This window comes from Elaeis guineensis, chromosome 3 (assembly GCF_000442705.2).
Source record: "Elaeis guineensis isolate ETL-2024a chromosome 3, EG11, whole genome shotgun sequence".
Taxonomy (NCBI): Eukaryota; Viridiplantae; Streptophyta; class Magnoliopsida; order Arecales; family Arecaceae; genus Elaeis; species Elaeis guineensis.
The window spans coordinates 58,723,708-58,739,787 of record NC_025995.2 but is presented as its reverse complement, the minus strand read 5'-3'; positions in this window follow the sequence as shown (position 1 = coordinate 58,739,787).

Sequence of the window (16,080 nt, the reverse complement as noted above, 5' to 3'; positions counted from 1 at the left end):
TATGAAAGTTCATGATGACTGGCCATATGAATCGGACAAGGACTGAAGGATCACATCAATCTGAAAATCCTTGTCTAAGATGATATCGAGCTTCTCAAGCTCCTCAAGATCCTTAATCATTGTCAAACAATGATCTTGGACTGACTGCCCATCATGCATCTTGGCCTTAAAAAGTCTTTGACAGACTTGATACTTAGCTGTGCGACTCTGTTCACCAAACAACTCTTGTAGGTGAGCTAACATTTGGCGGGTAGTCAAAATATTTTCATGTTGGCACTGCAAATCATCAGACATTGCACCCAACATGTAGTACCTGGCTTTGTTATCATCATTCATCCACTTTTTCAGAGACACTCTCTGTTCAGCAGTCGGACGTGCTCGCATGGCAGGTGGGTCCTGGTCCAAGACATGAGTCAATTTTTCAGAATCCAGAATAATTCTGTAGTTCCTCAACCAGTCCTTTAAATTTGGTCCGGTCAGTCTATGAGTGTCTAAAATTTTGGTCAGGGGGTTTGAGGCAGACATATTTTTTGTAGAGAGTCAAAAGTTTCTGGTTAGATTTTGTAATCAGAATCAACCAATTTATTTAGGGTTTTTATTTTTAAATAAATTAGGCTCCCACTATTTTCTCAGATCCCTACACTCCCTTGGTAGAGATGTGAAAATCTCCATGATTAGTGATTTCTAGTGGGTGGTGCAGTCTCACCGACTGGCTCATCACCTCACCTAACAGTTATTGGTGATGGGTCAATCGATGAGTGGACAACTCTTGTCCAATGATTCTCTAATCGTGGTGCACCCAAAACTTGATCTCTAATTCATGAAGCTCACCGTATCTGGGATATTGCTCCAATCCTTAGTTAAGCCAAACCCACCATTTGCACGAACTAGATTCCTGATGGGTCCCTCACCGTATCCAAAATATTGAGCCCAACCCATCCTCTAATCTGTAGCATCCAATGCCTAATGGACATGGTTGCATCTTTCCGGTGCAACTGAGCCACTGTAATCAGTCGAGAACAATCAACCCCGGGAAGGGCCCGCACATCCACAATAGTGGAAGACCTTGACTTAATATTTTTTTAGGGAGATTTGATTTAGGTCTCTTTAAACTTGACTGGACATAGTCATAACAATTATGACTAACCTAGTGCCATGGGTTAGCTCGAATTGTTAGCCACCTCAAATCAGAACTGGGTCGATACATATGGCTAGGTAAGTGAGATCGATGGGAGGGATATGCCATTAACTCGACAAGAACGTATTCGAGTCGAGTAGCTCCTAATTAAAAATTAGTCGATCGCATCTGCCCAACTTACCTTAGACACCAAATTGTCGAACCAGAACTAATTGAGTTAGTCTACAATCCAGGCTTTAACCACTGAGCCAAATTAGGTCTTAACTTGATCGAGTCACATCTAAATGTGATTCGACCTTGACCCAGACTTAATCCTATTAGGCTGGTCAATTATTAGCTTTCATGATCCCACCTAACCAACTCTTGATTCGGTTTGATCAACCGCTAGACCTAATTGAGCTACCCAAGCCCGAACCCAATCTTATGAAAATATCTTAGATCTGAAATTTTAATTTTAGACCTAACTTAATTTCATAAGCTCAATACATTAATTAAGTTTGGGTTCATAAACAAAGCATGTAAAATAAATCTTAGGGTTTCAGGATCTAGGATTTTACAAAAAAGTAAGTTTTGATTTTTGATTAAGGATGAACGCGCGGTATCCCTATACATCATATGAACACCCTATTGAATGGAAAGAGAGGGTCTTAAAACTCTACTTTATTTTTATGACCGGACGTTCATGAGGACCACCTTAATCAGAAATATAAATTTAACTACAAAACTAGTTAGATCTAAATTAACATATCACATATACAATTTAAGATCTAACTAATACATGCTTTGCATACATCTCATGTATCAAAAATCAATCTAATTAACATGCTTTCAGATCTGATACATCATATATAATATCTAAAAAATAGAATTTACATTGAACTATTCAAAATAAAAACTATTCTAGACAAGTTACTAGAACAATTCTACAACTAGTCTAGGCATGCAACAGATCGATTTTATGAAATAATTAAAATTTTATTTTCTATTTTTTTATCTGATTATAATAATTATAATATCAAAAAAAATAGAGAATAAATTATATTTGATTCATATTTTAATCTCATTAAAATATAAAACTTAAGACTATTCATGGATTCAATTAATCCTAGTCTAGTTATGCATCTCATGCATGTTAGATCTTCTTAGATTTAATTTTAAATATTTTAATTTCAGATTCTATCATATCTGATGTGATATTTGAAATTATTTAATATCAAATAAATTAAAATTAAAATCAGATTAAAAATAAATATGAAATAGAGCCAACAACCTGGCTCTGATACAACTTGAAAGGAAAAACCGCCTTTTTCCTGTGTAGGATCTTCTAGATTTCATCAAATCTGGGGTGGAATAAATTAAAAATTTTTATCCTATGCTATTTTAGATCTAATATCTATTAGATCTAATTTTATTATCTAATATTTAAAATCTAAAATTAAATCTAAAAGTATGAGAAATATAGACATACCTCAAGGGTAATCTTATTACCCTATAGATGATCGTAGCACTGCCTGAGGTTCTGATGTAGCCATGCAAGCGCCTGGCCTCTACCAGTATCCACTCAGGTAAAATTTGTAACATCTTCTCCTCATTATTTTAACCTCCAAAAATCAGATCAATATCTGATTTGGAAGTACTTTAGAACTCCTTCTGAAGTTGGAGCAGCAGCCTATCGAAGATGTCCTGCAGCCTTCTATTCCAGGCATCACCATGCCTTGTACCTTTACCAGATGAACGTCCAACTTCTTGGACATGAAGAGGGGAGAAAGGAGAGTAGGGAGGATGTGGAGAAAAGGGGAGGAGGTAGTAGATAATGGGTTTTTTGCATAAAACAAGTTCTATCTCGAAACCCTAGGTGCAGTAGGGTTTATATAGATCCTGTATGCTGCGCAGTGCCACATCATTCGACCAATCAAAAAATTTCAATAAATTTTGAAAAAAATTTGATTTGTGGAATGATATCATCTGATCACATCAAATAAGAATCCCCATGCTCTCTCCTATGTTGGTGCCAACATTGGATAAGCACAAATAAGGTGGCGCCAAAGAGTCCAAGTTTATCAGGACTCTTTAGTTCTTATCCATTTGGGGCACCCACTTAAATCCAATTGAGCTCATGCCATAATCTGATTATGGCACCCAATTTGAAGTGGTTTGGACATGTGGACACTCCACAAAAATCCTCCAATAAATTCTCTTCAGTTTAAGATCCATATGTCAACTTTTGACAGATGTCCTAAAATGAAATTGGCAGGTGCTAGAAATTAGCAGGTGTTGTCTTAAATTCATCTCATGAAATAAGACAAGCCTTTTCTAAGCTGGACAAGCTTCAATTAGACTGAGAAAAATCTTCCCAAGGTTCTCTGGATGAGCCAAATCACATTTGGCTCAATAGAGATAGAAAAGATTATACGAGGAGAAAGTTAGGCTCAATCGAGTGCTAGCATGATTTTCTTGAACCTAATTGGATCTTATCCAAATCAATTGGGGTAGCCCAATTGATGACATCCAGACCCTAATCCTTATTTGTGTGACTCGGTTAGATTCAATTCTGTATGATAATGAGACATGTCATGATCTCATCATCGACATCATCAAAACTCCTTTCGATGGACCAGAACTCTTCTGATTCAGATAATTAGAATGATCGATCATCAAAATCATTCTAATTGCTCCTAAAATTCATCAGTGACACATAGCAGTATATGGTGGCAACCCATCAGAACTGAAGATGAACCTCTTGGTGCAGCTATCTGTGTGATTGAGTTCCTCTATCATGAGTCCCGACTGAATTAGGATTAAGGTGAACTCATCAAATCCAACATCAGTCATATGAATCAATCGATCGATCCGAGTCCGATGTGAAACCCAATGAAAAATACTTTTCCATTATTTCACTCTACCATGGCCATGGGCTTAAGGGCTCGATCTTTCGATCATCATAGGACTACTCCTCTTATCTACCGAGGTTGATAGATCCCATCTTGGTGTGATCTGGTTCCTACAATGGATATGCTACAGCCAACATATACCTCAAGGTTTCGAATGGCTAGGAGATCGAGTTATGGTGTTATCAAATTATAACATACTCAAGATAAACCGTCAATGCACCTCAGGTCAAAGAACTAGACACACAACTACAGCATCGAGCTAGTCATCGACGAGAAGGTAGACTTCCTTATGACTGCTTGAGGTGGTCACGCTCAGTACTCTCGTTCTCAATGAATACCTATACTCTCACTTTGATGTCTCCACACCATAGACTCAAGACTCATCTATCCTAAGAAAGTGATCATACACCAACCTTCTGGATCGATCACCATTCTCGTGATGATCCTATGGTCAGGAGCAGTTTATGAGTTAGTTATGTAAATTCATGCCTTAAATTTTCAACTCTTGAAAATATGAATTTACATTCCTACTAACTCAAAAGATGTATCACAGACACAATGTACACAACGTGATAGAAGAATAACCCTTTTATTCATTTATAGTCAAAATTACAAATTTGCCCTTAGTTCTGTATAGGAATGTGTCAGTCGATCTGGCATCTAGGGCACGCATCTAACTTTCTCATCGATTGAGCCTATATGGATCCGATCACCTATATGGATGCAATGCAGAGATTTGATTCCGAGAAATGGCTTGAAGCCTTGCAATCTGAAATGGAGTCCATGAAAATCAATGATGTATGGACATTGGTTGACCCACCTGAAGGGGTTAAACCTATTGGGTGTAAATGAATCTTCAAATGGAAGAGGGGTGCAGATGGAAAGGTGGAGACATATAAAGCCTGTCTGGTTGTCAAGGGGTATCGTCAATGTTATAGTATTGACTATGACGAGACGTTCTCTCCTGTGGTAATGCTCAAATCTATTCGGATAATACTTGCAATAGCTGCCCATCTGGATTATAAGATCTGGCAGATGCATGTAAAGACAGCTTTCCTAAATGGAGAGCTGACCGAAGAGATGTATATAATACAACCTGAGGGGTTTACATCTACAGATGAGTCCAAGATGTGCAAGCTTCAGAGATCCATTTATGGATTGAAGCAAGCTTTTCGAACTTGGAATATGTATTTTGATAAGGTGACCAAAACGTATGGCTTCGTTAAGAACGAAGAAGAGCCCTACATCTATAAATGGGCAAATGATCCAGTTGTAGTATTCTCTGTCTTGTACATGGATGATATTCTCTTAATCAGAAATGACATCCCTGCACTACAAAAAATAAAAGTTTGGTTGTCATCATAGTTCTCCATGAAGGACTTGGGTGAAGAATCCTACATCCTAGGGATGAAGATCTATAGGGATAGATCTAAAAGGATGCTTGGGTTATCCCAGTCCATGTTCATAGACACTGTGCTGAAGAGGTTCAGCATGGAGAATTCCAAGAAGGACTATCTACCGATAGGCCATAAAATTTTTCTCTCTAAGAAGGATTGTCTGATAACTTCTGAAGAAAGAGAGCGTATGAGTAGAGTCCCATATGCTTCGATCGTGGGATCTATCATGTACGCCATGACATGTATAAGGCCAGATGTGGCATACTCACTAGGAGTAGTGAGTAGATACCAATCTGATCCTGGAGAAAATCACTGAAAAGTGGTTAAAGCCATCCTTAAGTATTTGAAAAATATTAAGGATCAATGGTTGGTATATGGCGAGTTAGATCTGAAACTTGTGGGGTTCACAGACTATAGCTTTCAATCTGACCATGATGACAGCAGAAGCATGTCGGGTTATTTCTTTACTCTAAATGGTGGAGCCATCTGTTAGAAGAGTTTCAAGCAGCATACTGTGGCAGACTCTATTTGTGAGGCGGAGTACATCGCAGCATCGGATACCGGGAAGGAAGCTGTGTGGCTAAGAAAATTCATCACCGAGCTCGGAGTAGCATCCTCTCTCGATGGTCCGATTTTGCTCTATTGCGACAGCACTAGTGCCATTGCTCAGGCGAAGGAACCCAAAGCACACCAGTGAATGAAGCACATTTTGTGCCACTTCAACCTGATCCGAGAGATCATGGATCGAGGTGATGTCGACCTTCAGAAGATCGATGGAAAAGAGAACCTGATCGACCCCTTCACTAAAGCTCTAACAATAAAGGAGTTCAACAATCACAAGTCGAAGATGGGTATTAGATACTGTGCCGAGTGACTTTGGGATAAGTGGGAGTTGTTAGAAAATATATCCCAAAAGCTAATTTCAACCTGTTGACGGTTGAGCAACCTTGTATTGTAATTGATTTGTTAATAAATAAAATATATTTTTAGTATTTTCATCATAAGTTTTCATCTTCTAATGAACTCCGTTGTTATGATGAAGTCCTTAGGACTATTTAGGTTCGATAGAGAGAGGATTTATCGATTAGTCCTTAAAACTGTTCATGACCAAATTGTTGAAAAATGTGTCCCAAAAAGCCAATCGTCAAGCTGTTGACGGTTGAGCAACCAAGTATTGTAATTGATTTGTTAATAAATAAAATTATTTGGCATCTTCATCATAAGCTTTCATCTTCTAATGAACTCCGTTGTTATGATGAAGTCCTTAGGACTATTTAAGTTCGATAAAGAGAGGATTTATCGATTAGTCCTTAAAACTGTTCACGATCAAATGATAGGCTGTTAATAAGGATGACAGCTTCTATCGAGCATAGGTCGCTGTAGGCCATATGGGTTGGTTGTCCTCTTAACCAAGGAGTGTGGAGACACTGGTATGGCATACAGGTGAGATGTAAGGGTACATCATCATTGAACGTGACCAACTCCAGAGCATTCTGCTATCGAGAATGTCTCTGATGGGATATAGGTACAAGTGTCCCTTAGACTTGAGATCGCCTCAGTGACTTGCAAGTAACTCACTGTGCTTTGGTACTGGACTAACTGAATTTTTAATTCAGAGATGGAAGGCTTCTGGGCACAGTCAAGTACTTGCGAAGTCAGCGTGTGATTGAGATGGGATTGACCACTCCAAGAGTTAGAGAAGAATGAGTCGCTGTATTTCAATTTAGCAAAACTTTGGCCAGGGTAATCCATCAGATGGATTTGATATTTTGAAATACAATGTGGACAACCTGATCAGAGTTGACAGTTGAACTCTGGGGTGTCCTATGATTATTTTGGTCAAAGAGATGAATTATATGAAAACTATATCCGTATGGGTTCTAAGGATGTTGTTCTATACATTCGACCTATTCGATCGTCGGGTACCATTGCTAGATGGTCACTTTGATTGGTACAAAAATTTATTCCTGTGCTACCGACTTAGGTTCAGACCTATGAGATCACACACATTAGAGTTCATGATCTGATCGGATGGTTGATCAACGATTAAGAATCGTTCTAGGGTTAAATGATCAATACGATTGACACTTAACCCAGTGCAAGTATTGCAGGAGGATCGATTAGCAATTTGATTGCTAATTGGCTTAATTTGATTAAGCCAATGGACTGAGATTAAGTCTAATTAAATATAATTTAATTAGATTTAGTTTGGACTTGATTGGATCAAGTCCAATTGGTTTATTGGATAAGCCAAGTGCAAGGAAAAACTAGTCCTAGTTCAACTAGGACTTGGGTCAATCTAATTTCTAATTTGATTAGAAAATTAAATCAGATTTAAATCTAATTTAATCTAATTAAATTAGGTTATTAATTGGGTTAAGACCTATTTTAATTAGGTTGATCTAATTTTGGTTTGATTTGGTTTGAAAAACCAAATTAAAACAAGTCATGAGATAGAATCCTAGTAAGACTAGGATTCCACCTTGCGCCACATAAGCCTTCCCCACGCCCTCTCTCTTATTCAACACCAATCTCCACTTATTTTATGCGACAAAAGCCCTCTCCCAGGTCTCTCCCATGTTCACAAAAGGTTTCCTCTCTTCTTTCTTACATGGAAGGTGGTTTGGATCAAATAAAAAAGGAATAAGTTTGGATTTTGAATTCTATGAGATAGAGTTTTAGAAATCCAAAACTCTTTCAATTTTGCACTAAATTTATCCAAATTTTTTTTGAAATTTTCATGACTTTTAGGGTATATATTGTGCACCCTTTAATGGTGATCCATGCACAAAAATATGGAGGAGGTGCTCAAGAGTTGGGCGCCCCTTAACTTGCCATGTTTGGATAAGCCTTGACTAAGTATTCGACCTAAACAAGGACTCTATCATATCTCTCTGTATAAAATGAGTTTCTTCATGAAATTTTTGAAGAAGATAGATATTTGAGAGACCTTTAATCTATCCAAAAATTAGAGAGAAATACTTTTGGGTCATGGAGATATAAAAGACACAAGTTAGGATGTCTAGAGAGAGAAACGAGAAGAAGAAGAGGGTCTTCTTCTAGGGTTGTTTGTTTTCATATCTTTCCTCTCTCTATCTTGAGTTTTCTGAGAGCGTCTCAGATCTGAAAGTCCTCCTTTTACTTTCCATCTTTGGAAGAGTCCAAATCAAGAAGAAGGAGGCACCTGATCAACCATCAAAGAAGGATCAGCACAGTACTAGCATACTGTACTGATTTCCTGAAGTAGGACTTTTGATCGAGATTCGTGGGCTCGTGTGGATGACTCCTAGAGGCCGGATGTTGTGCGGCTTGCAACATCATCCTTAAGCCCAGATCAGTGAGGTTAGAGCGTCTAACTTGCAAGATAATAGATCTGATCTATTGTTTAATACATACATTAGATGTGGTATAGAAACATGTTGATATGATCAACATGTAGTTCATGCTATATTTATATATTTTAATTTCTGATTTAATGCTATGTGTTGGGTACAAAATACCCACGGCCGAAGTTCTCAGCGGGATTAGCCATTGCGAGCTCAGCCCGGACCCCTACAAGAGCCAAGCTACGTCGCCAATTTCAACTGAAGAAGGACTCCGCCCGGACTCCTACGGGAGCCGGGCTTCGTTCTCGACTCCAACGGCTGCAGACAGACTTCGTCCGGACTCCTACGGGAGCCGGACTCCATCGACAACTTCAACCGCAAATAGACCCCACCCGAACTCCTACGGGAGCCGGACTCCGTCCTCAACTTCAACTGCCGGTAAGCCTTGTCCAGACTCCTACGGGAGCCGGACTTCGCCTTTGACTTTAATTGCAGGAAGACTCCGCCCGGACTCCTACGGGAGCCGGGCTTCATTCTCGACTCCAACGGCTGCAGACAGACTTCGTCCGGACTCCTACGGGAGCCGGACTCCGCCGACAACTTCAACCGCAAGTAGACTCCGCCCGGACTCCTACGGGAGTCGGGCTCCGTCCTCAACATCAACTGCCGGTAAGCCTTGTCCGGACTCCTACGGGAGCCGGACTTCGCCTTTGACTTTAATTGCAGGAAGACTCCACCCGGACTCCCACGGGAGCTGGGCTTCGTCCTCGACACCAACGGCTACAGACAGACTTCGTCCGGACTCCTACGGGAGATGGACTCCGCCGACAACTTTAACCGCAAGTAGACCCCGCTCGAACTCCTACGGGAGCCGGGCTCCATCCTCAACATCAACTGCCAGTAAGCCTTGTCCGGACTCCTACGGGAGCCGGACTTCGCCTTTGACTTTAATTGCAGGAAGACTCCGCCCGGACTCCTACGGGAGCCGGGCTTCGTTCTCGACTCCAACGGCTGCAGATAGACTTCGTCCGGACTCCTACGGGAGCCGGACTCCGCCGACAACTTCAACCGCAAGTAGACTCCACCCGGACTCCTACGGGAGCCAGGCTCCGTCCTCAACATCAACTGTCGGTAAGCCTTGTCCAGACTCCTACGGGAGCCAGACTTCGCCTTTGACTTTAATTGCAGGAAGACTCCGCCCGGACTCCCACGGGAGTCGGGCTTCGTCCTCGACACCAACGACTGCAGACAGACTTCGTCCGGACTCCTACGGGAGCCGGACTCTGCTGACAACTTCAACCGCAAGTAGACCCCGCCCGAACTCCTACGGGAGCCGGGCTCCATCCTCAACATCAACTGCCGGTAAGCCTTGTCCGGACTCCTACGGGAGCCTGACTTCGCCTTTGACTTTAATTGCAGGAAGACTCCGCCCGGACTCCTACGGGAGCCAGGCTTCGTTCTCGACTCCAACGGCTGCAGATAGACTTCGTCCGGACTCCTACGGGAGTCGGACTCCGCCGACAACTTCAACCGCAAGTAGACTCCGCCCAAACTCCTACGGGAGCCGGGCTCTGTCCTCAACATCAACTGCCGGTAAGCCTTGTCCGGACTCCTACGGGAGCCGGACTTCATCTTTGACTTTAATTGCAGGAAGACTCCGCCCGGACTCCTATGGGAGTCGGGCTTCGTTCACGACTCCAACGGCTGCAGACAGACTTCGTCCGGACTCCTACGGGAGCCAGACTCCTACGGGAGCCGGACTCCGCCGACAACTTCAACCGCAAGTAGACTCCGCCCGAACTCCTACGGGAGCCGGGCTCCATCCTCAACATCAACTATCGGTAAGCCTTGTCTGGACTCCTACGAGAGCCAGACTTCGCCTTTGACTTTAATTGCAGGAAGACTCCGCCCGGACTCCCACGGGAGCCGGGCTTCATCCTCGACACCAATGGCTGCAGACAGACTTCGTTCGGACTCCTACGGGAGCCGGACTCCGCCGACAACTTCAACCGCAAGTAGACTCCGTCCGAACTCCTACAGGAGCCAGACTTCGCACCTGATTTTGATTGCAGGGGACTCCGCCCGGACTCCTACAGGAGCCGGGCTCCGCCTGCGACTTCAACTCTGAGAGGACTCTGCCCGGACTCCCACAGGAGATGGGCTCTGTCCACAGCTCCAACCTCAAGAGGGACTCCGCCCGGACTCCTATGGGAGTCGAGCTCCGTCACCAACTTCAACCGCCGGTAAGATCCGTCCGGACTCCCACGAGAGCCGAACTTCGCACCTAACTTTAATTGCAGGAGGACTCCACCCGGACTCCTACGGGAGCCGGGCTCCATCGCCAACTTCAACTGCAGAAGGACTCCGCCCGAACTCCTACGGGAGCCGGGCTCCGCCCGCGACTTCAACTCCGAGAGGACTCCGCCCGGACTCCCACGGGAGCCGGGCTCCGCCCACGACTCCAACCGCAAGGAGGACTCCGCCCAGACTCCTACGAGAGCCAGACTCCGTCATCAGCTTCGACCGCTGTCGAACTTCAGCCGACGGATCTGCACTCCCAGGCAGGCCACAATAACGGACAACACTGCTCCACTCCCTGCGACGGACCCTACGCGACCCCATTACTCCCTGACAGGCTGTATTAACGGCCATGATTCTGCTCCACTCCCTGCGGCGGACCCTACGCGGCCCCATTACTCCCTGACAGGCTGTATTAACGGCCATGATTCTGCTCCACTCCCTGCGGCGGATCCTGTGCGATTCCACCACCCCCAGATGAGTCACGACAGCGGACGCCGCTCCACTTCCTGTGGCAGGCCCCACGTGGCACACCCCGATGATAGCCACGGGTCCACCCCACTACTCTCTGCAACAAACTCCGCCTGACCCTGGGCAGCCCGCTGCCAGACGGTTAAGATGTCGCTATCAGGCTACCGCCCCCTCCTCCTATAAAAGGGAGGCTTCAGATATGTTATTCAATAAGCTCTCATCTTTCATCTAAAAACTCTGCTAAATTCTCCGTTCGAGCACTCCATTCTTGTTGAGGCAGAGAACTGACTTGAGCGTCGGAGGGTCTTGCCGGAGCAACCCCACCTCCGGTTTAGACTTCCTTTGCAGGTCTCGGTGGCGACCGCGACTTCCTCGACTCCAGCTTCTCCGACGCAAGCGGATTTTTGCACCAACATGATTGACGCTAGAGGAAGGGTTGAACCTTCGCAATACCCTTGTTCTTAAAGGAGCGCTCAACGGATCCACCTCCGATCATCTTATCCGGCACCCACTCCTCCTTTCCTCATCTGATGCCTTCTCGTGAGGCATTTGCACAACTACCTCCGACTATGGTCGCCGACAAGGAGTGGCCGGACAATCGGCCTCTATCGAATTCCGTCAACACCATTTCGGGGGGATCCCGATGGGAGGCAACCAACATACCGGCTGTATTTCCCAAGCAGCAAAAGGTTGAAGAACCCATAACCTTTATCGAAGAAGACACCCAGGGAGTCCAATTCCCTCATAACGATGCGGTCGTAGTTTCCTTGAATATAGCAAATTATGACGTCGTCGCATTCTTATCGACAACGAAAGTTCAGCCGACATCTTGTTCTACGATGCCTTTTCAAGAATGTCCGCTCTTGGTGGTCATCTGAGGCCGATTTGCTCCCCCCTGGTAGGGTTTACCGATGACGCCGTTCCGACGGAAGGAATGATAGCTTTGACTGTGGCTGCGGGTCAATATCCAAAGCAATCCAGGGCTCTGGTGAATTTTTTGGTGGTGAAGGCGCCATCCGCCTACAATGCAATCCTTGGCCGACCCAGCCTCAATGCTCTCCGAGCTGTCGTTTTGACCTACCATTTGAAGTTGAAGTTCCCCACCAACCAGGGGATCGGAGAGGTCCGGGGAGACCAAGCCCTGGCCAGACACTGCTACAACATCGCCTTACAAAGAAGCGATCAGGCTGACCCCTGTCCCGTCGATGGACTAGATGCTCGCGATGACCTCACCGAAGAAAGGGGCGGCCCAATCAAAGATCTGGTACCAATCCCTTTGAATGATGGGAATGCGGAGCATGTGGCGCTAATTGGCTCCAACCTGGGGGAGGAGGTGCGGACGCGTCTTATTGATTTTCTACGAAGGAATGCGGACATTTTCGCTTGGGTTCCAGCAGACATACCGGGGATTGACACGAAAGTCATGGAGCATCATCTGGCCGTCGATCCAAAGCATCGACCGACGAAAGAAAAAATCTGGAGTCATGCCCCGGAGAGGCAGAAGGCGATAGCCGAGGAAGTGGATAAGCTCCTCAAGGCCGGATTCATTAAGGAAGTCAATTATCCTGATTGGATTTCCAATGTTGTTCTGGTCAAAAAAGCAAACGGCAAGTGGAGGATGTGCATAGACTTCAAAAAGCTGAATAAAGCTTGTCCAAAGGACAGCTACCCCCTTCCCAGAATCGACCAACTGGTGGATGCGACCTCAGGCCATGAGCTCCTCACCTTTATGGACGCATTCCCCGGCTATAATCAAATTAGAATGGTGTCGGAAGATGAAGAAAAGACAGCTTTCATCACTAATCGCGGCCTTTACTGTTACAGGGTCATGCCTTTCGGCCTCAAGAATGCGGGCGCAACCTACCAACGGTTGGTGAACAAAATCTTCAAAGAGAAGATCGGCCAAAACATGGAGGTCTACGTGGACGATATGCTCATAAAAAGCAAGTCTTCCAGAAATCATGTCGCCGACCTTGAGGAGACCTTTGACACTCTCCGAAAGTATAGAATGAAGCTGAACCCAACTAAATGCGCTTTCGGAGTAACCTCAGGAAAGTTCCTGGGCTTCATGGTATCAGGGCGTGGGATTGAGGCCAATCCAGAGAAAATTCACGCCATCCAGGAGATGACCGCCCCAAAGTTGATCAAAGAGGTTCAGCACCTCACAGGGAGGATAGCGGCTCTTAATCGCTTCGTCGCGAGGTCGGCCGAACAGTGCTTGCCCTTCTTTCAAACCCTCAAGCAGCCGAAGAACTTCTGTTGGACCCCTGAGTGCCAACAGGCGTTCGAAGAGTTAAGAAGCTACCTTAGCTCACCCCCGCTGTTGGCAAAGCCTGAACCTGGGGAGGAACTATTTTTATACCTAGCGGTCTCTCCCATGGCCCTCGCGGCCGTCCTTGTCAAAGAAGAAATGAAAGTCCAGCGACCAGTCTACTACATTAGCCGCGTGCTGAGGGACACCGAGACCAGGTACACCAAATTAGAAAAACTGACCTATACCTTGTTGGTTGCAGCTCGAAGGCTCCGACCCTACTTTCAAGGGCACACCGTGACGCTACTCACCGATCAACCGATCAAGGCAGTTTTGCACCGGGCTGACACCTTCGGAAGAATGGCAAAATGGGCGATCGAGCTCATGGAATTCGACATCAACTACAGACCTAGACCAGCAGTAAAGGCCCAAATACTGGCAAATTTCATAGTAGAGTGCACCATCCCAGAGGAGGCCGAACCTGAGCAAAGCAAAGCTGACGACCTGAAGTCTCAACCGAACTCCCCCAACGAAGAGGCCAATCCCTCCGATCGCTTTTGGACCCTCTATGTGGACGGATCTTCCAACATGTCGGGCGCAGGTGCAGGCCTGATCTTGGTCAATCCGGAGGGAGTCATCATGGAGTACGCTCTGCGTTTCGAGTTCTCCGCAACAAACAATGGAGCGAAATATGAAGCTCTAATCGCAGGACTAAGGATCGCCAGAGAGCTGGGAATAAGTCAGCTTCGGGTGCACAGTGACTCTTAACTGGCGGTGGGGCAAGTCAGCGGGAGTTACGAAGCGCAGGAGGACAGTATGGCCAGATACCTTGAGAAGGTAAAGGAGCTCACCCCCACCTTCAGCAGCTTCAACATTAGACAGATTCCAAGGCTGGAGAATACCAGAGCCGATCTTCTTTCCAAGTTGGCGACATTGGCTCCGGCCGAATTGCCCAAAGGCATCCCCTTTGAAGTTCTAAAACACCCGAGTACAGAAGAATCGCGGCCCGTAATGGAAATCGACCACGAGCCCAGCTGGGTCGACCTGCTGATAACCTATCTTAGAGATGGAGTTCTCCCCCAGGATGCGAAGGAGGCTTGGAAGCTCCGAAATCAAGCCTCTCGGTACATCCTTTATGAGGGCAAATTGTACAAAAGATCATACTCCTTGCCCCTCTTGAAATGTCTCCGGCCCTCAGAAGCTGACTACGCCTTGTGGGAAGTACATGAGGGGATTTGCGAAAACCATTTGGGGGCTAGATCTTTGTCCCACAAGCTGCTCCGCCAGGGATATTACTGGCCAACGATGCATCGTGATTCGATTGAATATGTCAAAAAGTGTGATCGATGCCAGAGATACGCCAACATCTAGAGACAACCCACCACCGAGCTCGCACCCTTGAGTGCCCCATGGCCTTTTGCGCAATGGGGAATGGATATCCTTGGCCCTTTTCCTGTGGCATCTGGGCAAAGAAAGTTCCTCCTCGTAGCAATCGACTACTTCACCAAATGGGTTGAAGCCGAACCACTAGCAAAAATCACGGAAGCAAAAGTGCAAGATTTCGTCTGGAAATCGATCGTGTGTAGGTTCGGTTTGCCTAGAACCCTAATCACTGATAATGGACGATAATTTGTGGGAGCAAAATTCATCGAATTCTGTGAAGATCTAAACATCTCCCACAACTTCACATCAGTAGCCCATCCCCAGGCGAACGACGAAGCTGAGGTGACCAACAGAACCCTTTTGCACGGGATTAAGACAAGGCTTGAAAAAGCGAAGGGAACTTGGGCGGACGAACTTTATCATGTGTTGTGGGCGTATCGAACTACTCAGAGGCTACCTACGGGGGAGACCCCTTTCGCTTTAGCCTTCGGTACGGAAGCCGTCATCCCCATCGAGCTTAAACTCCCGTCGGCACGAGTCATGGCGTTCGACGAACATCAAAGTTTGCAAGGTCTTAGAGCCAACCTCGACCTACTGGAAGAAAGAAGGGAGATAGCTCAGGTTCGGATGGCAGCCTACAGACAGAAGGTTGCTCGATATTACAACGCCCGGGTTAAGAACAAAGCCTTTGGAGCGGGAGATCTAGTGCTTCGACAAGCCGCTGTCTCGCAACCTCAGGACCGAGGGAAACTCGCCCCAAACTGGGAGGGACCGTATGAAGTCAAAGAAGTAGTCCGGCCCGGAACTTATTATCTTAAGGAACTCGGAGGAGCCGACCTCCCGCGACCGTGGAGCTCGGAAAACTTGTGGATGTACTACCAGTAACTTCATTTTAATTGGAAATCACCTACCTATATGTCCTTGG